Genomic DNA, 23,354 nt, shown 5'->3' on the forward strand with positions numbered 1-23,354 from the left:
GTCATCATTAAAAACATGGAAAACCGCTTTAAGTTCCCAACAGACATGCATCTGCTTATGCTTATGCCCATTCAATAACAATGGTTCAGCTGACTGCTCTTTCCCCCCCCCCCGACTGCTTCCTAGCTTCCCCATACAAGTTCAGTTTGGCTGCATAAAGGGAGCACCCTACAGGACCTTCTTGTTTTACAGATGTTTTGACCCAGCCATCTATCCATAAAAAGCTCATAATGCTTGCCCATTTTTCTTGCTCACAGGTCAACTTCTTGAAGAACTAAAGGGCTCATTTATGACCAAATATACGCCACTTTTTGGCATACATGCGACTTATTCCCCTTCCACGCCACGTACATCAGTTCTAAAAAAAAGGGGGCATGGCTTTGAAGAGGGCAGGCCAGCAGGCCTGTGTCAGCTTGTGGCGTAAAGAATTATCAAAGGCTACACCAGCAGCTGGCGTAGATTTAAGGCTCTTGTACGCGCCTAAGTTCTGTAGAGGTCGGCACCTCTACATAACTTAGGCGCATCAAGTGCTAAACACCTGTCTTAGGCCCCTTTCACACGGGCGAGTATTCCACGCGGATGCGATGCGCGAGTTGAACGCATTGCACCCGCACTGAATACCAACCCATTCATTTCTATGGGGCTGCATCACTTGTGCGTTGCGTGAAAATCGCAGCATGTTCTATATTCTGCGTTTTTCACGCAACGCAGGCCCCATAGAAGTGAATGGGGTTGTGTGAAAATCGCAAGCATCCGCAAGCAAGTGCGGATGCGGTGCAATTTTCACACACGGTTGCTAGGAGACAATCGGGATGGAGACCCGATCATTATTATTTTCCCTTATAACATGGTTATAAGGGAAAATAATAGCATTCTGAATACAGAATGCATAGTGAAACATCGCTGGAGGGGTTAAAAAATAAAAAAGTTAAAAAAAATGTAACTCACCTTAGTCCACTTGATCGCATAGCCCGACATCTCCTTCTGTCTTCATCTGATCTCTGTGCAGCAATAGGACCTGTGGTGACATCACTTCGGTCATCACATGATCCATCACATGATCTTTTACCATGATGATGGATCATGTGATGACCGGAATGATGTCACCACAGGTCCTGTTGCTGCACAGAGATCAGATGAAGACAGAAGGAGATGCCGGGCTACGCGATCAAGTGGACTATTATTTTTTTATTTTATTTTTTTAACCCCTTCAGCAATGTTTTACTATGCATTCTGTATTCAGAATGCTATTATTTTCCCTTATAACCATGTTATAAGGGAAAATAATTCAATCTACAGAACACCGATCCCAAGCCCGAACTTCTGTGAAGAAGTTCGGGTACCAAACATGTGCGATTTTTCTAACGCGAGTGCAAAACGCATTACAATGTTTTGCACTCGCGCGGAAAAATCACGGGTGTTCCCGTAACGCACCCGCACATTTTCCCGCAACGCCCGTCTGAAAGAGGCCCAAGGGTACTTTTACACTTGGGGCAGAGGATTCCGGCAGGCAATGCAGACGCAAACTGATGCATTTGTCAGACGGATCCGGATGCGGATCCGTCTGACAAATGCATTTCAATACCGGATCCGTCTTGTCAGTTGTCATCCGGAAAAAAACGGATCCGGAATTTACCTTTTTCACATTTTTAAAGGTCTGCGCATGCGCAGACTGCAAAACCGGATCCGTTTTTCTGGAGCACTTGGGGCATTAATGCATTTCAATGGAAAATAATGCCGGCAAGTGTTCAGGATTTTTGGCCGGAGAGGAAACTGCAGCATGCTGCAGTATTTTCTCCGGCTAAAAAACGTAAGAGGGACTGAACTGATGCATCCTGAACGGATTGCTCTACATTCAGAATGCACAAGGATAAAACTGATTAGTTCGTTTCCGGTATTGAGCCCCTGTGACGGAACTCAATAACGGAAAACAAAAAACGCTAGTGTGAAAGTACCCTTAATAAATGACCCCATGACTCTTCACTTATGGTGGAATATATCCCATCCCTTCACACAAGGCCATTGTCATGAGTTAATTCATGTTATTCAGTTCACCCATTAATGGGTTTAATGATAGAGTCAATCAATGTAAGTAAAGACACTACTGGGTTACGGCCACATGGTCACATTTTCTGATTCAGTTTTTGAAGCCAAAACCAGGAGTGGATCATAAAAGGAGAATGTATAAAGGACAGGTACAATTTCTCCTCTTTTCTGAATTCACTTCTGGTTTTGGCTTCTAAAACTGCATCAGGAAACCTGACCATGTGACCGATGTTGGGGCAGGATGAGCTCTGGTCAATCATATACATGTTGTAAGGTGCTCATCTTCAAAGGCCGGTTCAAAGTGAAATGGGGAGGAATGATCGCTACCACACTTCTATTGATTATAGGCAGCACAATCCTGATCACACAGCGAGATGGACTGACTATAATCGGACATAATCCGTTCTGATGAAAGAAGCAAAATCAGCTGACAAATGAATGTTTGCTCGTTTATCAGCTGATTGGCGGCACCATTATATGGGCCAGTTATCTGGAACTAGTGTTCCTATGAATGTTTGTTCACACAATTGGTCTGGGAAAAAAATTTATAAAAAATTGCTCAGCCTAATAGGGCACTTATACAATAGAACTCTGTAAATTATTTAATTAGGAAGATAGAAGTTGTATTCACCTGTATAATCTGCCATTACAAGGGATTGTTTTCTCAACATCAAAGCTTGTTGCAGGCAATGAACATCAAGACCTGGATCTGGCTAATCCCTTCCAGTTTAGACAAAGAGGCAGCTGCTGCAGGCCCCTCGTCTGTAAGAAGCAGTCAGTAAACAATCCATCCAGCAATTACTGTGTGCATGCAGCCCCGGCCACCCGGAGCCAACTAGTTCTTCCCACAGCCACGTCATATGGTTTGCCGGACTAAAAAATTTCCTAACTGCTGCATTTGCATTAATTTCTCATGATGGTGAACGCATGCTCCTGATCTTTACCCACTCTGTAGCCTTATGTAAAGAGCCCTAAAAAATAAATAAAAAATATGCACACAAAGTGTGTGTGTACTTACCTGCTCCTTGTCGCTCGTTTGCATTCTGGGTTATCGTCACTGCATTCTGGTTTTTGCATGCAAGCCTCCTAAACAGACAGGGCCATATGAGCTGCTGCAACACTGACATGCAGTGACGTGCCTGGATTTGGCACTTCATCAGGGGTATCGCACATCTGTAGGGGGTGGGGGCTTGACAAACCTGGGCAGACCTGTGAAGGAAAGCATAATTCCTTGCTTCCCGACGGTGGCTCTCGGGTCATTTGTCAAAACTTCTGGTTTGACACAACTGCGGTGACCTGATCCCCTTGTGTCACGTGACCATTTGCCATGACACAAGGACAGCAGGCACCAAAATGGAAATATACATCCAGGGTCGAAGTGAAGCATTTTAAGCAATTGCAGGGGTTGTCTGAAATTTCTAGGTACCTCAGACAACCCCTTTAAGTTAAGGGCACTTTCACACTAGCGTTTTTTCTTTTCCGGCACTGAGGGCTCAATGCCGGAAAATAACTGATCAGGTATATCCCCATGCATTCTGAATGGAGAGTAATCCATTCAGGATGCATCAGGATGTCTTCAGTTCAGTCATTTTGACTGATCAGGCAAAAGAGAAAACCGTAGCATGCTACGGTTTTATCTCCGGCAAAAAAAAAAAAAAAAAAAGAAAAAAACTTGCCTGAATGCCATATCCGGCATTTTTTTCCATAGGAATGTATTAGTGCCGGATGACACCGGAAAGACGGATCCGGCATTTCAATGCATTTTTTGGACTGATCAGGCATTTTTAAGACTGATAAGGATCCTGATCAGTCTTTCTAATGCCATCAGTTGGCGGCGGGCAGTTCTGGCGACGGAACTGCTTGCCCGATCACTCTGCCGCAAGTGTGAAAGTAGCCTAAACTATACTTTACTTATTTGTACATAATCTGTACAGAACTATTCCTACTTTCTACACTATCCTTATGTATATGTAACTTGTTTTTTATTGCACTTGCTGCTCTTTGCACTTCTGATTAGATGCAAATTGTATTTCATTACCCTGTATTTATACATTGTGTAAGGACAATAAAACTGAATAAAATCAAAATTTCAGCTTTCATCACTTGTTTAAACAAGGGGCAGCAGTAAAATACTATTTGCACAGCATATCAGTACAAGCAGGAATCCTATATCCATACTCATTTTGGAAGGATAACACTGATTAGGCCTCTAGGATCTTAAAGACTCCTTATCTGTCATGCTTGACCTACTTAAACCCAACTCAACTGACCCTCAAACAATAGTCAATTCAGCACTTTTGCCCTAGGAGCGGTTAAGTGCTCTCATATCTATAAATTTCAATATAGGCTCCATTAGGATCCGTCCATGGAGACAGAGGATATGTCCTGTATAGGCATTATCATAAGAAATGTAGAACAAACCATGATATAGCTCATTAGCACAAAAGCGCCTAAAGAAGGTGAATTAGTATATATATATATATATATATATATATATATATATATATATATATATATACACACATACATACATACATACACACACACACACTGACACAGTGAGGAGAATGGTCTGGGCGGATAGGCAGCTGGGCTCAGCAGCGGGATCTCTGTGTTGGGATCTGAGGCTTGGTGCCAGGTTGGAGGGCTGAGACCCATGGGCTGAGGAAACAGGCCCACTAAAGCCTGCCGTGGACTGCTGGAGGCAGAACTGACATCAAGGTGACTTGTCTTATATGAACTTTCCAATTTGGGTGAAGGAACACCAAGATGTACTTTCCATTGTGTGTGAAGTAAACACCAAGACTGCAAAGTAACGCATTGTTTTGTGCATTTGCCTCAAGTGTGAATAAACACATTCTGCGGTTTTCTTTCCGTCATGGGACACGGAGCATGGCAGTTCAGTCATAACCCACAATGCAAGTCAATGGGGACGGATACGTTTTCTCTGACACAATAGAAAATGGATCCGTCCCCAATTGACCTTCAATGGAGTTCATGACGGATCCGTCTTGGCTATGTTAAAGATAATACAACCGGATCCGTTCGTAATGGATGCAGTTGGTTGTATTATCAGTAACGGAAGAGTTTTTGCTGAACCCTGCCGGATCCAGCAAAAACACTAGTGTGAAAGTAGCCTTATACAAGTATACTAAACAGGAAGGGCCTGGAGGGAGGAGAGCAATGTAAGAAAAAATAACTGGTTTAAAGAAGAGGGAACAGTGGGAGTCTGAGACGGTAAGCAAATTAGTTTTTTGCTCTAAACTATTTTAAAAAAAATAGCCATCTTGGACGACCCCTTTAACAAGACAGGAAAAATTTAGGCCGTCCAATAGATATTACCACTGAACAAACATCACAACACAAACACATCCACTGACCACAAGGATCCACTAACCAACTAAAGTGAAGGGGGACAAAAATAAAAAAGTGGGCAGCTAAACTTTGTTTCAAACCTAATATTTAACCCAAGATGTCCGACAGCTGCTAACCCCCACAGTGTGAACAAGATCATTCGACGAAGCAGAACATACATTCTCATAGGAGAGATCATTATGCTATACCCCAAAAATGAGCTAAACAGAATAAAGAAAACAAGAAGTTGGCATAAGAAAATTACTTTTGTCTACAGTTACTTTAGTAAGCCTCTTACAGAGAAGAGCTGGGAGGAAATCTCTTGCAGATAAGTATTTTGAGTCAATTAATTCTGAATTAATTCATAAGATATGAAAAGTGAAGCTGACACCAGCCACGTCCAATTCCCACCACAGCAGCGTGTAGAATATACTTAATACAGAGCAAGTATTTACAGAAATGCTCCCTATGTATGTCATGACCGGAGAGCACGGCTACTGTCAATACTGTGCACATGGCTCCTGGCAATACCCAATAGCCGGCCGTGAAGCAACAAATGCATTTCATGTATAAAAATAAAAAAAAGTTCAAGTCTCTAGATAGAAAAATGCATAAAACATAAATACATAAAGCAGAGCCTCGTATGTCAGGAGAACAAAAACAATCTATGAACCAAAAATAGCAAAACTGAGAAGTCTGGCGTCACTGGTAGCGGCCTCTGATCTTAAGTTACACGCTAAAAAGAGGGGAGTTCTGTGCCAATAGGCCATAACATTAAAACCCACTGCCTTATATTGTGCACTACGTGGCGATGTAGCAAGCCGCGATGCACTGCGTATCCTAACAAGTTTCTATCAGAGCCTGCATTAAAGGGGTTGTCCGGGCTTTTACTATTGAGGACTTATCCTCAAGATAGGTCATCAATAACAGATCCGCTCACTGTCTCCTCATACAGCTGATCAGCGGGGGTGCTGGGTGTCGGACCCCCACGATCTAATATTGAGGACCTATTCTGAGGACAAGTCATCAATAGGAAAAGCCCAGACAACCTCTTTAAAGAGATGTGACATCTGGTGTGGAGAGATGCATGCAACCACACCCTGGGGAGCACGATGGCTCAGTGATTTATCACAGTGATTTATCCCTTGCAGCACTGGGGTCGGTTCAAATCCGCCCAAGGACAACATCTGCATGGAGTTTGTATGGGTTTCCTCTGGTTACCTCCCACACTCCAAAGACGTACTGATAGGGAGCTTAGATTAGGAGTCCCATTGGAGACAGCAGTATGCTAACGTCTGTGAAGGGCTGCGGAATATATGTCAGCGCTATACAAGTGCGTAAAATAAATAAATACTGGGTCAAGTATCTGGTTCCCAGCAAATATCATGTATGGGTTTGTTCTAATTATTTGGACCAATGCACAGTACCTGCAGGTCATCGGCTGTTCTCAGCAACTATCATACAGTTGCAAATCTCCACGTCCAAAGTCAAATCAGGTGGATGAGTATCCCTGGAAGCGCTCACTAGTGTGCAGTAAGCGTGGGGAGTGGCGAGTGTAGCGTTGCTGGCTCTCTGGTCCTCTTCAATCGTCGCGCTTACCTGTCCTAACTGCATACAGTTCATTTAGTCATTTTCTTTTGTCTGATCTGTGGTCTGATCTAAGGGTCTGATATGGTGGTCTGATCTGAGGTCCGATGAAGATTGGGGGGTCTACTGAAAATAGTTTTTTTCTGATTCTCTCCTCTAAAACCTATGTGCGTCATCAGGTGCATCTTATAAAGCAAAAAATACGGTATAGATCTTTTCAAATCCCCCTGCTCTATAACATGCTGCCTGTCTATTGTGGTGACCAGTCCTCTTTAACTCTAAGGCCTCATGCACACGACAGTTGTGTGCATCCGCGTCCGTTCCGTCATTTTTCACAGTTTAGCGGAGGTCCCATTCATTTCTATGGAGCTGTGAAAAAAAAATTATAGTCCTCCGTTTTTTTCTCCGCGTCCGTGATCCGTGATTCCAAAAAATATAACCTGTCCTATTCTTATCAGTGGAAAACGGAGGACGGACCCATTCAAGTCAATAGGTCCATCAAAAAAAACGGATGCACAACTGGTATGTCATCCGTGTACGCGTCCGTTTTTTTCTACAAGACCTTGGTGCAATAAAATTACACTTTTCATTAACCTTCCTTTTTTTTTCCCGTCAGACAAAAAAAAAGGAAGACACAAGGAAACACAACTGTAGCAAAATCGGACACGGACCACTGAAGCCAAATCACTGACAGTGAAAAAACACTGTTGTGTGCATGAGGCCTAAACCTAACACTTAACATACAAATTAACATAACTAGCCACATCAACTTTCCCTTCCATGTGACAATTAAAGCATAAAACAGCAAAGTGACGCAAAATGGGTCACATTTCTAAGCCGGAAAACAGGTATAGAGCTTTGTTACATTCCCCCTCTGCATTCAGAATCGGACATGAAGGACATGTATGTGGCACAGCCAGTACTTTACAATTCTGTATACAAGGCTTTCACTCCCTCTTCCTTGTCATGTCCTGACAAAGCATTAACCAGGCTCGAAATAGCCGTAGGCCAGGTACGAGCTTCTAGCATTTTCATTCTTCTATACTTCAATCGAAGAGAATATATTTATGGACAGTGGGGAACAGACAAATGTATTTACCGTACTCACTGTGCCACGTATATCCTGCTAAAAAACAAGCAATCGGATCTTGTATGTGGACATAAAAATGCTTGTTATTCCGCAGCACATCTCCCATGTAAACAGTGAGATGTGCTGCAGACATAATGTAAATGGTATGAGAGGAAGGGGGTATGAATGATCACATTAAGGGTCCATTCACACGTCCGTTGTTTCTTTCCTGATCTGTTCCCTTTTTTATGCGGAACAGATCTGGACCCATTCTTTTTCAATGGGTCCTGAAAAAAATCGGACAGCTCAATGTCTAATTTTTTTTCAGGACCCATTGAAAATGAATGGGTCCAGATCTGGTCCAGATCTGTTCCGCAAAAAACGGAACAGATCAGGAAAGAAACAACGGACGTGTGAATGGACCCTAAGGCCTTATTCACACGTCAGTGTTTGGTCAGTGATTTCCATCAGTGATTGTGAGCCAAAACCAGGAGTTTCTAAACACAGAACAGGTGCAGATCTTTTCCTTATACCTCATGTCTGTGGAGGCTCCAGTCCTGGTTTTGGCTCAGTGTCAGGCATCATGCACACGACCGTTGTTGTGCATCCGCGGCCGTTGTTCCGTTTTCCGTTTTTTTTTTGCGGACCCATTGACTTTCAATGGGTCCGAGGAAAAAAAAAAAAAATCGGAAAATGCACCGTTTGGCTTCCGCGTCCGTGATCCGTTTTTCCAGTCCGTGAAAAAAATAGGACCTGTCCTATTTTTTTCACGGACAACGGTTCACGGACCCATTCAAGTCAATGGGTCCGTGAAAAATCACGGATGCACACAAGATAGTCATCCGCGTCCGTGATCCGTGTCCGTTTTTCCTATCATTTTCAATGCAAACTTGACTTAGTTTTTTTTTTCACTATCATGTCCGTGGATCCTCCAAAAATCAAGGAAGACCCACGGAAGAAAAAACGGTCACAGAGCACGGAACAACGGAAATCCGTTTTGCGGACCGCAAAAAAAAAACGGTCGTGTGCATGAGGCCTCACTGATGGAAACGCTGACGTGTGAACAAGGCCTAATGAGTTCAGTGAAAAACTCCTGGTTTTTCATGCAAGTTCTAAGTTTTGTATGTTGCATTCAGTGTTCCAGTTTTTCATCAGGATTGCATCCGTTTTCACACAAGCGCTGAAATCTTCAAGCAGAGGAAAGGCCTGCTGGATTTCATCATATCTGGCATTACCGGATACTACCTTTTCCTGCCGAAGCCCATTGACTATAATGGGACCCGGAGGGGATTTGGCATTAGTGCGGGGATTCGGCTGGACAAATACTGGGGAAAACACACTAGTGCTAAAAGATTTTAGCGCTAGTGTGAAACGCGCCTACCAAACAGCATTGTTTTGCATCCATCAGTATAAAAAAAAAAAAAAAAAAAAAGACTGCATCTGGATGCTTTCCATTTTTCATACAGCTCCATTCATTTCTATGGTGCCAGGGCTGTTTAAAAACCGCACAATAGCGGTGATCTTCCTGAACGCAAAGATAATCAGTAGTGTTGAGCACAGTGAGCTTCAGATACTTGAGGACCTTTCACTAGATTAAAAAAAATCTAAACTAACTATACAGACATGGAGAGCGGCGCCCAGGGATCCCCCTGCACTGACTATTATTCCTGGGCGCCGTTCCGTTCGCCCGGTATGTTCACATGTTAGGCTCCACCCAGTGGAACCTGCCGGCGTCTCCTTCTCACATGCTGTAGCGCTGGCCAATCGCAGCGCTCAGCTCATAGCCTGAGAGGGAAAAAAAACTCTCAGGCTATGAGCTGAGCGCTGCGATTGGCCAGCGCTACAGCATGTGAGAAGGAGACGCCGGCAGGTTCCACTGGGTGGAGCCTAACATGTGAAGATACCGGGGATAATAGTAAGTGCAGGGGGATCCCTGGGCGCCGCTCTCCATGTCTGTATAGTTAGTTTAGATTTTTTAATCTAGTGAAAGGTCCTCTTTAATCCGAAGTCGCTTCATTCAAAACTTCGGAATAAAATTGTACGGAGATCCTTCTCCGTACAGTATCAGAATGTATGGGCTCCGATGAGCCGAAGTAAGTTATTTGCAAAGTCGAGCTTGAATAACTGGTAGTTGATTTTAAAAGTGAAAAACCACCTTAAAACTTGAAACAGAACTTGGCTTCTGTTCCGAGGTACTAGTCAGAATCGAAGCCAAGATCGGTTTTAGGTTTTAACGAAGTCGCACGCGACTTCGAAAATAACTAACTTTGGCTCATCGGAGCCCATACATTCGGATACTGTACGGAGACAGATCTCCGTACAGTATTATTCCGAAGTTTTGAACAAAGCCACTTCGGATTAAGCATCTGAAGCTCGCTTCGATCAACTCTACTGATCAGTGAAAAATAATGCTCATTTGCATATACCCATTGAAATGAATGGGTCAGCATTTGGTCCGGAAGCTGTCTGTTCGCAAAACAGAACACATCCGGCTGGAAAACTCACTCGTGTGAAATTAGCCTAATAATCGTAGGCTCTTCATCCCCCTACTCGGTAGGAGCTGCAGTAGGAGTTTGCAGTCTGTCCAGAGGAAGTTTGATGCCTGCGATATGTCACACTGCTGATCATGCGTCGGTGTGAATACAATGTGAAATAACATATAGACATGTAGGCTTCAGATGGGGGCCAGGTCTGCTTTAAGTTATTGACCATCGATATATCCAATACTTTACCGGTAACAGGAGAGAAGTTCACATCTGTTTCTGTGTAAGTAACTGTTTGACTGTCCTCTCCATGGGCTTTGTGAAGAAGCCAAATGTCATCTTCTATAATTGCTAGTAACCACAACATTTTTGGATGCAGTCCCTCTCAGACTTCGCTCATAGAAAAAGTTCACTAACTTTCTATTCAAACCACAGCTCTCTCCAGAGATATCTGCTGGGCCGTGGCTAAGTCTTCAGCCAAAAGTCACAAATTTGTGCAAGGAGAATGGAAATCTCCATAGCATATTATCCAAAGGTGGATGTGTGACTGAATATCCACGCTTCAATAAAACTGTTGCTGCCAACAAAATACCAATAAGGCCGTTGTGCGGCCGTTCCGTGCATTGGGGACCGCAATTGCAGTCCCCAATGCATGGGCAATATCCGTGCAGCGGGCCGGACCTATTCAACTTAAATGGGTACGTGGTCTGTCCGCACCGAAAAAAATAAATAAAAATGACGTCATATTTATTTGCGGTGTGGAACAACGGAAAGAAACACAGCGGAAGCACTCCGTAGTGCTTCATGTGTTCCATTCCGTGACTCAGTTTTGCATCTCCGGAATTGCGGACCCATTCAAGTGAATAGGTCCGCATCCGTGATGCACACAGCCTGTGCCCGTGTATTGCAGACCCGCTGTATGCGGGCCGCAATACGGCCACGGCCGTGTGTATGAGGCCTTAATTTAGAACCTATTTGTTAGGGCTCATGCTCACGAACGTATTTTCTTTCCGTGTCTGTTCTGTTTTTTTTGCAGACCGTATACGGAAACCATTAATTTAAATGGGTCTGCAAAAAAAAAAAAAAAAAAAAACGGAAGGTACGCCGTGTGCATTCCGTTTCCATATGTCCGTATTTCCATTCCGTAAAAAAATTTAACATGTCCTATTACTGTCCGCATTACGGACAAGGATAGGACTGTTCTATTAGGGTCCATTCACCCTTCAGAATTTAACTTTTCCAGATTTTCGTTCTTTTTTTGCGGATCCGTGTTTCCGCAAAAAACTTCCGTTTTTACCAATCTTACATTGGCATCCACCTTCCGTTTTTCCACAATGGGACCACAGACCACAAAATGCGGACAATAGTAGGACAAAAATGCGGACAATAGTGGAACAACGGATGCGGACAGCACACTGAGTGTTGTCCACATTTTTTGCAGGGCCATTGAAATGAGTGATGAGGATTACAAAGTACTGACGTGTAAAATGTACCCTTAAGGTCCAACTTTTTCATTCCGCAAAACACGAAATGCACACGGACAACATCCGTATTTTTTGTGAATCCGTTTTTTTGTGTCGTGTGCATGAGCCCTTACACTAGTGACTGACAATCACTGGTTAGGAGTCCAAAAATTTTTTTTTTTTTGTTTTTTTGTTTTTTTGTTGTTTTTTTTATACCAAGTCATAATTATTAAGTTAGAATGTTAAAGACAAACAGCAATACTGAGAAGGAGAAGCAATTCATTTTTTTTTAAATATCTTCTTATCATGGGAAATGAATAGACACAATGTGGAGATCATCAGGTGGAGCCAAGCCCTAGAACTACCATTATCACATAGCCTTAATGGCTGTTCAGAGTTCACCGAGATCTATACATACAGCCTACATACAACTTATATGGTATGAGTAATAAAGCATAATAGCCCTTGACAGGAAACATTGGTTTCTATTTTGACTACAGTAATAGAAAGTGCAGCGTAAAGAGCTTGCAAGGTAACAAACTCTGAACAAATAAAAGACATAAAAGAGACAAACATGTACTTATATGGGGAAGGGGGGGAATATAACTGGGTTACGGAGGCTAGTTTCACACTAACATTCAGAGATCCGACACTGCTGGACACTGAGTGAATGCCTGCCAGCCCCATCAACTATGATATGGACCAGCAGAGATCCGGCCTCAACCCGGGAAATATTCAAAGAATCGGCCATTCAGTCTGCAAATATATACTGAGCGACAGCAGTATTTCCCAGATTCAATGCTGCTCCTGTGACACAAACTACTTTCACACTAGCGTTCGGAGCGGATCCGTCTGATGTTTCATCAGACGGATCCGCTCCGATAATGCAGACGTTCGCATCCGTTCAGAACAGATGCGTCTGCATTAAAACTTAGAAAATTTTCTAAGTGTGAAAGTTGTCTGAGCGGATCCGTTCAGACTTTACATTGAAAGTCAATGGGGAACGGATCCGCTTGAAGATTGAGCCATATTGTGTCATCTTCAAGCGGATCCGTCCCCATTGACTTACATTGTAAGTCTGGACGGATCCGCTCGCCTCCGCACGGCCAGGCGGACACCCGAACGCTGCAAGCAGCGTTCAGGTGTCCGCTCACTGAGCGGAGCGGAGGCTGAACGCTGGCAGGCGGATGCATTCTCAGTGGATCCGCCTCCACTGAGAATGCATTGGGGCCAGATGGATGCGTTCGGGGCCGCTCGTGAGCCCCTTCAAACGGTGCGCACGAGCGGACACCCGAACGCTAGTGTGAAAGTAGCATAATGATCTATAATGCTGCGTGTTCCTGTCGGACCACGGCTGTATTGAATTGTACTGACTGCATGATGAGAGTACAATTCAGTCCGCCAAGCCAAACCATTACATTAATGTATAACTGCTAGTCATTGGTGAGCTGGAGCCCTAAATCTAAAAGCAGGCAGAGATCTTGAAAATGATGAAGGACTGAAATACAAAAAGCAGAAAGCTGCAGATCTTTTCGTTAGAACAATTAAAATTTCTAGATGTAAAAATGATAAAAACAATGAAATATCCCTCAACTACTACTGGAGGCTAAAGGGAATGTGACATCAGAAAATTACCTATTGTTTAAATCATATTTTTATGTTAAAAAAAAAAAAAAGTTTAGAATTTTGGCCAGTTTTTTTTTTTTTATTCTTCCATGTCACTACCTATATTAAAAAAAAAGAAAAAAGAACTGCATATAATCCTGCAATGTTCACACTGACCACTAGGTCTAATAAATATATAGATAGTTAAAAAAAAAAAATAATATTCACCAAAAATGCTAAAAAAACAAAAACAACTATTTAACAAAATGACATTTAAACAATAGGTTATTTTCTGCTGACACATTCCCCTTAATACAATGCCAAAAACTCACCAACCCCCACCTACTCAGCTGCAACCCCCACCACCAATGAAAGCCAGAAGATACCAATCAGTTAGTTACCAACTAGTATCCTGGAGTGACAAAGATGAGGAACACAAAGACCCTATGCACATAGTAATGAAGTCATCAGATCACCTAATCTTCTACCACACCCTGGAAAACGTGTCACTAGTTCATCCACGGTTCAAATAAACAGCGGATTATAGCTAAAATCAGCACCTGATGATGCCATGCTGCTAATTAAAGGGGATGTTTCACTTCAGCAAATGGCATTTATCATGTAGAGAATACAAGGCACTTATAATGTATTGTGATTGTCCATATTGCCTCCTTTGCTGGCTTCATTCATTTTTCCATCACATTACACACTGCTAGTTTCCATGGTTACGACCACCCTGCAATCCAGTAGCGGTGGTCCTGCTTGCCACTATAGGAACAAACGCTGGCCTATGCACACCCCTGCGGTCCTGGCCACCAGAGAGGATGGAGCTATTTTCTACAGTGTGCAAGCACGACCACCGCTGCTGGATATTTGTACCATGGCAAGTTAGTTACAGACGAATGTTTTTGGTCGTGCAACTTTTCTGCGGCATGCTGCCAGGCGAAGCATGTAGTCATGTAACCCCAGTCTTAAACAGCATGGTGGGAAGCAAGGAGGCTGCTGCACTTACTGCAGCACTGAGGTCTCCTCAAATAGATATTGATGACCTATCCTGAGTACAGGTCATAAATATTAAAGGGCATCTGTCAGCAGATTTGTACCTATGGAACTGGCTGACGTGTTACATGTGCACTTGGCAGCTGAAGTCATCTGTGTTGGTCCCATGTTCAGACGTGCCTGCATTGCCGGGAAAAATTACGTTTTAATATATGCAAACTAACCTCTAGGAGCAACGGGGCGTTACCATTACACCTAGAGGCTCTGCTCTCTCTACAAATGCTGTGCCTTCTGCACTTTGACTGACAGAGCCAGGCACTGTAAACGTGATCATGCCTGGCCCTGTCAATCAAAATTAATCTTTCTCAGCGATGCAGACACATATGAACATGGGACCAACACAGGTGCCTTCAGCTGCCAAGTGCACATGTAACAGGTCAGCCAAGTCATAGGTACAAACCTGCTGACAGATGCCCTTTAACCACCTGGGAAAAACCCTTTACGTTTTCCTCATATGCCTGCAGTACATGTGAATGTCTGAAAAGATACTGAATATGTATGTGTATGTAAGGGCGGCGGTGACCTAGGTGCTTGTAATGCTTGGAATCTGGCCAGATCTAGAAGGCAGTCTTTATAAGCCCTGTCATCTACTGTCTGCACGTCTGGCTGGAGAATACAAGGAACCATGTAACTGTTTCACCTCTTACTCATTTCCCTGACAAAACAGAAGGAGGTCACCGCAACAGTGACATTACCAGACCTCCACCACCATAGATGAAACTGCTTCCATCTCAGGAGGCATTTGATGTAAAGCTGCTGAGGTACAGATGGCAAGTGGACCGAGAAGGAGCCACCTAGACAAGCAGCAACAAGTGACCCATCCTTCTGAGTTATGGGAAAAGGAGGCAGATACAGAGTCATCGCATGACACAGACCTGCAAAATCCATATGGAATTAGGACAACATTTGTCATCACAATAACTTACTTGGGACTTGAAGGACATTTGAAAATGTTGATATATTACCACAAACCCTGCTTTCTCAACAATTAAAAAAAAAAAAAAAAGTCTTGGTAGATTTCCTCCTCCTGGTAAAGCTATAGACAAGCTTAAAGGGCGAGCACCCTGCAGTCCATCAGCGGTGGCCGTGCTTGCACACTATAGGAAAAAGCACCAGCCTATGCACGCTTCCACAGTCCTGGCCACCAGAGAGGCTGGCATTTTTTCTTATAGTGTACAAACACGACCATAGATTGCAGGTGGTCGTAACTATGGAAATGAGCAATGTATAATGTGATGGAAAAATTAATGAAGCCACCAAATGAAGCAATATGGACAATCACAATACATTAGTAAGTGCCTTGTATCAACTTTCTCTACATGATAAATGGCACTTGCTGAAGTGACAACCCCTTTAAGGCTGTATTACACTGGCAGATAGTCTGCCAGATCATCGCCAACGAGCGCATTGTGTAAATAATAGCAATCTAACAAATTCAATATTCCTCCCTTACCAGCAGAGCAAACACATCATGAGACATATGTGATACTGATTAGACTGTCCAGACAGAGCAGATAATACAGGAGCTCACTGGTAGATCACACTCACTGGTTAACCAGCATCCCTCCACTTTCCTGACATGTCTGTTTTAGTACATATTTAGTATTATATACTAAAAAATATTTAAAAAATAAAAAACTGGATCATTTTTTCTCAAAACTGTGTTGTGCCATCCCTTTGTTATTCCACCTCGAAATGTATAAATAAAAAGATGGGTGTTAACATTCACCTTATCAAAAGGATGTGTACTGTATTCTAATATATATATATATATATATATATATATATATATATATATATATATATATATAATGTCATTGAGCAGTTTCATGACCATAAGGCACAAAATACAATACTGCAGCCACCTACTGTCCCCTCCTCCTCGCTACTCCTGTAGATACATGTGAGAAGCCAGTTAGTAGCTATTCCTCTTCAGAGGTCAGTACAAGAGGAGAAATGCTTGTTCCACAGGTTTGATTTACCTTAAAGGGACACTGACAGGCCTTCTGAGCATAGTTAGCTCTTTATATGCCCCACTAAGTATTATCCCTGTGCGCATTATAAAACGTTAAAAATAATCTTTATAATCACCTCTCCTTTCTGCCCAAGGGGCGTTCTTTGTGGCGTATTTGTGCCCAGCCGCGTCCCAACTGCCGGGTCCTTAGACACGCCCATCTCATTAGTATTCACTTGGCGCAAGGTGATCCCGGCGAGCGAGGGTGCCGGGCGCATGCGCATGATCTCCGAATGTCGGCGACTGAGAAATACCGCCCAGCGAAGTGAATACTAATGAGATGGGCGTGTCTAAGGACCCGGCAGTTGGGACGCGGCTGGGCACAAATGCGCCGCAAAGAACGCCCCTTGGGCAGAGGAGAGGTGATTATAAAGATTATTTTTAACGTTTTTATAATGCGCACAGGGATAATACTTATATGAATTGGGAACTTATTATAAGACCTAGGGGGGCATATAAAGAGCTAATTATGCTCAGAAGGCCTGTCAGTGTCCCTTTAAGTTATGCAAACCAAAATGGTGACATTTAGAAATTTTTTTTTTTAAATGGAGCACGACGTTTTGAAAAGATACATGTGCTGGGGTTACTTACAGTGCCACCACCATGAGACGCCACCTCACAGCCCCTCAGGACCAGCCTGCTGCCCACTCATCTCATGTATAAATGACAGTTCAAATCCAGATATTCTATCTATGTATCTCGTGTGTGTGTGTGTGTGTGTGTGTGTGTGTGTGTGTGTGTGTGTGTGTGTGTGTATAATTATATATATATATATATATATATATACACACACACACACACAGGTACCATTTTGGGGTACACATAACTCAATGATTAGCTTTTGTTAAATTTTTTATTGGGATTAATGGGGAAAAACTGGAATTTCCCCCATGCACATCAAGCTGTATGAATAACATTGTATAACTTTGTATGATAAAGATGTAGTGATGACAAATACCTATATATGTATATATACACTTTTTTATTTAGTCCCACTATGGGAACCTAACTAACTACTGGTATATGATGCTCTGATCACTTTAGTACTACACTGCAATACTTTTGTATTTCAATGTACTATGAATCTGTTTAGCTGTGATCACATCACATTTTTGTCCCATAATTAACATATATATTGGAAAAAATAAAAAATTAATTGTATGCATGTCCGCTAAAGGAATCCGCACAGTCGCATTTACAATCAAGGAATTTTGCACAGCCGCCTCCTGTGACTCAGGGAACGCCATAGACTATGTTTTGAGCGGAAATTTTCACCCCACACTTTCCAATTATTTGCCAAAAAATAAGCTTAGTAACCTATATTCATCAGGTTGCATATAGCAACCAATCACAGCTCTGCTTCTATATGAGCTCTGATTGTCCTTCATTGCCTACAGCAACCATTCTTAGTATAAGGGCGCACACGACCGTATGGCTTTTTCAGTGTATTGCGGTCCGTTTTTTTACGGATCCGTTGTTTCATTTTTTGTTTCCGTTGTGTTTCCGTTTCCTTTCCGTTTTTCCGTATGGCGTATACAAGTAATTACATAGAAAAAAATTGGGCTGGGCATAACATTTTCAATAGATGGTTCCGCAAAAACGGAACAGATACGGAAGACATACGGATGCATTTCCGTATGTGTTCCGTTTTTTTTACAGACCCATTGACTTGAATGGAGCCAAGCACTCCGTGTGCTGTCCGCATCCGTTGCTCCGTTCCGCATCCGTTGCTCCGTTCCGTGGCCCCGCTAAAAAATATAACATGTCCTATTCTTGTCCGCGCTTTTTGCGGACATGAATAGGCATTTATATTGAAGGCTGTCCATGCCATTCCGCAAATTGAGGAACATGCACGGACGCCATACGTGTTTTGCGGAACGTAAAACACACCACGATCGTGTGCATGAGGCCCAAGACAGCTTATGTGTGAGTTAGGGTCCATTCACACGTCCACAAGTGTTTTGCAGTCCGCAAATTGCAGATCCGCAAAACATGTACACCGGCCATATGCATTCTGCATTTTGCGGACCGCACATGGCCGGCACTATAATAGAAATGCTTTTTCTTGTCTGTGTCTGCGGACAAGAATAGGACATGTTCTATTTTTTTGCGGCCCCATTGAAAATGAATGGGTCCGCACCCGTTCCACAAAATTGCAAAACGGATGCGGACCTATTTTGCGAACGTGTGAAAGGAACCTTAATATGATTTCGACTGCGACGCTTATCCAACGTTGTTGTAGAGGCTGATGTAACTCACATGACCTTAAGTGTATATTAATTCTGTGGGGTTTTATATAGTAATGCCCATAAGAAATGGAATTTAATTGGACGATTGTCATCAGATGCTAAGAGAAAAGCCGTATAAGGGGGCGGGTTATTGTGGAAATCACTGTTAAGGAGAAGGAGTACTGTGGAGGCTACAAATAAAGGGAGGGCAGCTGTGGAGGTCACTGTTAAGGGGGCGGTCTGCTATGGAGGTCAGTGTTAAGGGGCGGGGTGCTGTAGAGGTCACTGTTAAGGGGCGAGCGCCTCTGGAGGTCACTGGCAAGGGGGTGGGGTGCTGTGAAGATCCCATTTTAAGGAGGCGGGGCACTGTGGGGGGTCATTGTTAAGGGGTGGAGTTCACTGTTAAGGCGGCAGGGTGCTGTAGAAGTCACTGTTATGAGGGATACTGTCGATATCTAATGAACAAAACACAGAAACATTAAATTAACATTAAACGATAGCCTGATATGAACACGGCCTTAAGCCTCATTCACACGTCAGTGTTCCATGGACATGTGCTGTACGTGTTCCCCACGGACAAAACACGTCCCCATTCATTTTAATGTATGTATTCACATATCAGTGTTTTATCACAGTCCGTGAGTCAGGTTTTTTTAGCACGGATGCATGCTCTATTTTGTCCGTTCACGGATCCATCACGCCCATTATAGTCTATATAGGTCCGTGAAAACCACGGATGCAACATGGATGCCATCCGTGTTGCATCAGTGTTTAATGGATCATTAGGAAGAGATGCTTTAAAATTATTTTTCAGCTGTGTCAGTGAAAAACGGATGGCACACGGACAGCAAAAAACGGACACACAGACTCAGCTTCACGGATGCATCACTAACTACCTTCTCACGGATTTGAGCCCGGACACGGACGTGTGAATGAGGCTTTACTGATGGGGAACCTAATAGGCCACTACATATGGTGCACACATGGATGTTTGTTAGGCAAACAATCATGCTACAAATGGTGTAACAGTGGAAGGGTTAAAGTGTACCAGGAAATTCAGTTTAGTTTTAATACATCGGAGGGACAGGGAGGTTAGACATTTCTGTAAAGTACTTTATTAAGAAACGGGGTTAGCAAATCTCTAACTGAGCATTACTGAGGAGAGCTTGTCTTCAGTCTTCAGTCCTACCGAGTCTGAAGACGACTGTGTGTAACTAATCAGACCGGCCGGGTGGTGGGCAGTGATAGGTACATAGTCGGGGACTGGGGTAGTGATAAGAGGCAAGCTGGAAGCCTCTGTATGTTACACACAGCAGTCTTCAGCGCTCAGTTACAGCTTTGCCAAGAAGGCCCCTTACACCCTGGAACAAAGAAAAGTTTCTCTCAAAGTACATTCCAAAAATGTTTAAAGCGATTCTGTCACCTAGTTTTACCCTATAGAGATGCGGACATGCAAGGCTAGATCGCCGCTAGCATGTTCGCAATATACCTGTCCCATATCTCTGTGTGGTTTTATTTAGGGGAAAAATTGAAATATATATATATAAATAAATAAATGAGCCTGGTAAGGGGCCCAAGGGGCTGCCCTAACCGTTCTGGAGCCCAGCCACGCCCCCCTGTGAAGGAGCCCAGCACCGCCTGTATCCACGAATCTCCTCCTTGTTCACGAAGTCAGATCGCCATAATCTCGTGATGCGCAGTGCCGGCATAGTGTTCCTTCCGTGTGCTGGTATCAGCCTCAGGGAAGGAACTGCGCATGCGCAAGCTCACACATCGCAAGATTACGGCGATCGGACTTCGTGAGCAAGGAGGAGATTCATGGATACAGGCGGTGGTCCAACTCCAGGTGTTAGAAGAGGACACGGCTCTCTCTGAGCACTTAGGCCTCTTCTTAGGCCAGTGACGTCACCGTACACCAGTCCCATTCAAGTTAATACCAAGCACAGCAGCTATACAATGTAAGGCACTGTGCTTGGTAAGCTGCCAGGAGACCACAGTGCCCACCGGAGCTCCAGTGAGTGCAGCACCTTCCTGAAACAGCTGATCTCTGGGGGTGCTGGGACTTTGGACCCCTGCCGATGTGATATTGATGACCTGTCCTGAGGAGATGGCATCAATATTAACTTCCAGGGTGGTATATCATCAGAGTCCAGCTGCTGGGAGTAGAATAAAGTTACGCCAGCACCATTTCACTTTCTCAGTAGACTACACGGTCAACCTATTTAAATCAATGTCCAACCATGCCGAGCAGATATTGGTGGCACAAGTATAGTCCTCGATGTCGGACCGGTGGGGGTCTGACCATTGGCCTCTTTGGCCGTTTCCAGGAACAAGAACTAAAAGGGATGGGTTTAAATTCACAAAACATTTTTTTTGGAGCAGCACTGTACCGGGGCAAGGATGGCAGATTTAATCAGTATGTCTCCACTGTTACTGCAAAGAAAAGATAGGTATAATGGCTTCAAAATCTGATTATTGCTACAAGTCTCCTAACATCTGGAGAAGAAGTGAAATAATACAAACGTGTGGATAATAAGTCCCAACACAAGATGTCTGTCAGCTCAGGTCACCAGGGATCAGGGAAGATCATTACACCAAGGTAACGGCTCATTAGTGAATTACCAGCTTACCACAGATCGTCGGCTCTGCTGTGGAAACGCCGCAACCAATCAGCAGTCAGCTTACATTCTCTAACCTTAACGGAAAAAAACAAAACAAGAACTCTGATTGGTTGCTACAGACAATATGGCCCCCAGACTCCTCAGAGTCTGGTTTCACAAGAAATCATGGAAGGGATTAGAATCAGAGATTGGGAAATTCATTACACATACAGGAAAAAAAACATTTCTGGAGCCGCTGTGACAGAAGCTTGATTGAACCCCATTCAGTCAGTGTGTGAGGTAAAGCCTTCGAACGTGTTACCTCAGGCCGTTTCTATACGCAACATAAAGTCTCCATAAGTCGCACAACAAAAAGGTGTGTGAGACTTGTTGTTGAGCTACTATTTTAAGGTTTAAAAAAATTGGGGGAAAAAGGGGCAAGCAAGTGACACTCATGTCTCACACCGCGGGCGTGATGGTAAAGTCATATGTTGTAACCTGCAGCCAAAGACCCAGCAGATTTGGATTTTTGTCAGTCATGTTGTGTGCCGCGGTGCGACCACACCGACAGTCAGGACAACACGATACCGCGGTGCGACCACACCGACAGTCAGGACATGGAATACAGCGGTGCAAACACACGTGTTATTAATGTACCGCACACAGGACTGTACCGGATTATTACTGTACCTCACACATCAGGGTTATTACTGTACCTCACACACAGGGTTATTACTGTACCTCACATATCAGGTAGGTTTACACCTCTGGCAGAAACCTGACGGTATCCAGCATCGCAGAACACTACCAGGCGCCACCAGATGCCCACTGACCATAATGACATCCGGTGGCTTTCCGGCATAAACTGACGCTTTCAGAAGGACAAATTCCTCTCCATGCATTTAGTACCTCACATACACTTATTATTTTCATTACTGTATCATACATATACTTATTGATATATCTCCTATATAGCGTTATTATTGTATCTCACATATACTTATTACTAAACGGCATATATATTTTTATTATCTTACATATAGTCATTATTGTATCTCACATATACTTCTTATATCTCATACATAAAATTATTACTATATCTCCCCTATACTTATTATTATCTCACATCTACATTCTTTTATTCCAGTATCTTACATAGATTATGACATGCCACATACACATTATTACATCTCCCCCTGTACTTATTATGAGGGGCTACTGGCAGCAGTCAGGGCGGAGGACCACCTCAGTGCATGTCTCTGCTATAAAGTGAGTGCATCTCCCATAAAACGCACTGTGTGACAGCTCAGGTAACGCACTGATCATGTATGGGCCGGGCAGTACCGCACGAGCACAGTGTATGCATACGGTGCAGTACGGATCAGTGACTGGATCCCTGCAGCATCACTGACAAGATCCCTGCAGATCCTTGCGGCGCCGCACTCCACACAGCCCGTCCACTAGAAGAGCCCCCGTGTGCCGCCCGTGTACATACCGCTGGGGAGCGCCTGCAGCACCGCACGAGCCGCACAATATCTGCATCCACAGCTCAGCCCGATCCTCCCTCTATGGATTTTTTTCCTAGAGCTAGTTACAAATAATGGAGGCCCATAGCCCCGCCTCTCCGTGAATGTCATCGCGTCACATGACCAGTCCGGGTTACGTTAACTCTTACTGTCCCAGCAGGAAGAACCTGGAATGAGGGAATGTGATGTCCCCATGCCCCAGACTGTACTGTAGGTAGCGGTGCCCGTCTGCTCAGACTATGAGGACTGTGCTCATTATATGGTGCTAGTTATCCAGGGACCGCCGCTTATATCAGGCCTAGCAATGGGGAAAAAGTATA

At 43.7% G+C, this 23,354-nt stretch overlaps 1 protein-coding gene across 9 annotated transcripts in view; it reads right to left on the reverse strand.

Moving 5' to 3' along the window:
* The window catches only part of MYO18A (myosin XVIIIA), a 316,966-nt gene extending 293,839 nt beyond the window's left edge, over positions 1-23,127 (reverse strand). For all 9 annotated transcript variants that reach the window (XM_040423434.1, XM_040423435.1, XM_040423419.1 and 6 more), the window contains exon 1: positions 23,004-23,127. The gene's annotated coding sequence lies outside the window, so the exon portion shown is untranslated. The remainder of the gene's footprint in view (positions 1-23,003) is intronic.
* Between the last annotated feature and the right edge of the window lie 227 nt (positions 23,128-23,354).

The sequence above is a fragment of the Bufo bufo genome, chromosome 3, assembly GCF_905171765.1.
Source record: "Bufo bufo chromosome 3, aBufBuf1.1, whole genome shotgun sequence".
Classification (NCBI taxonomy): Eukaryota; Metazoa; Chordata; class Amphibia; order Anura; family Bufonidae; genus Bufo; species Bufo bufo.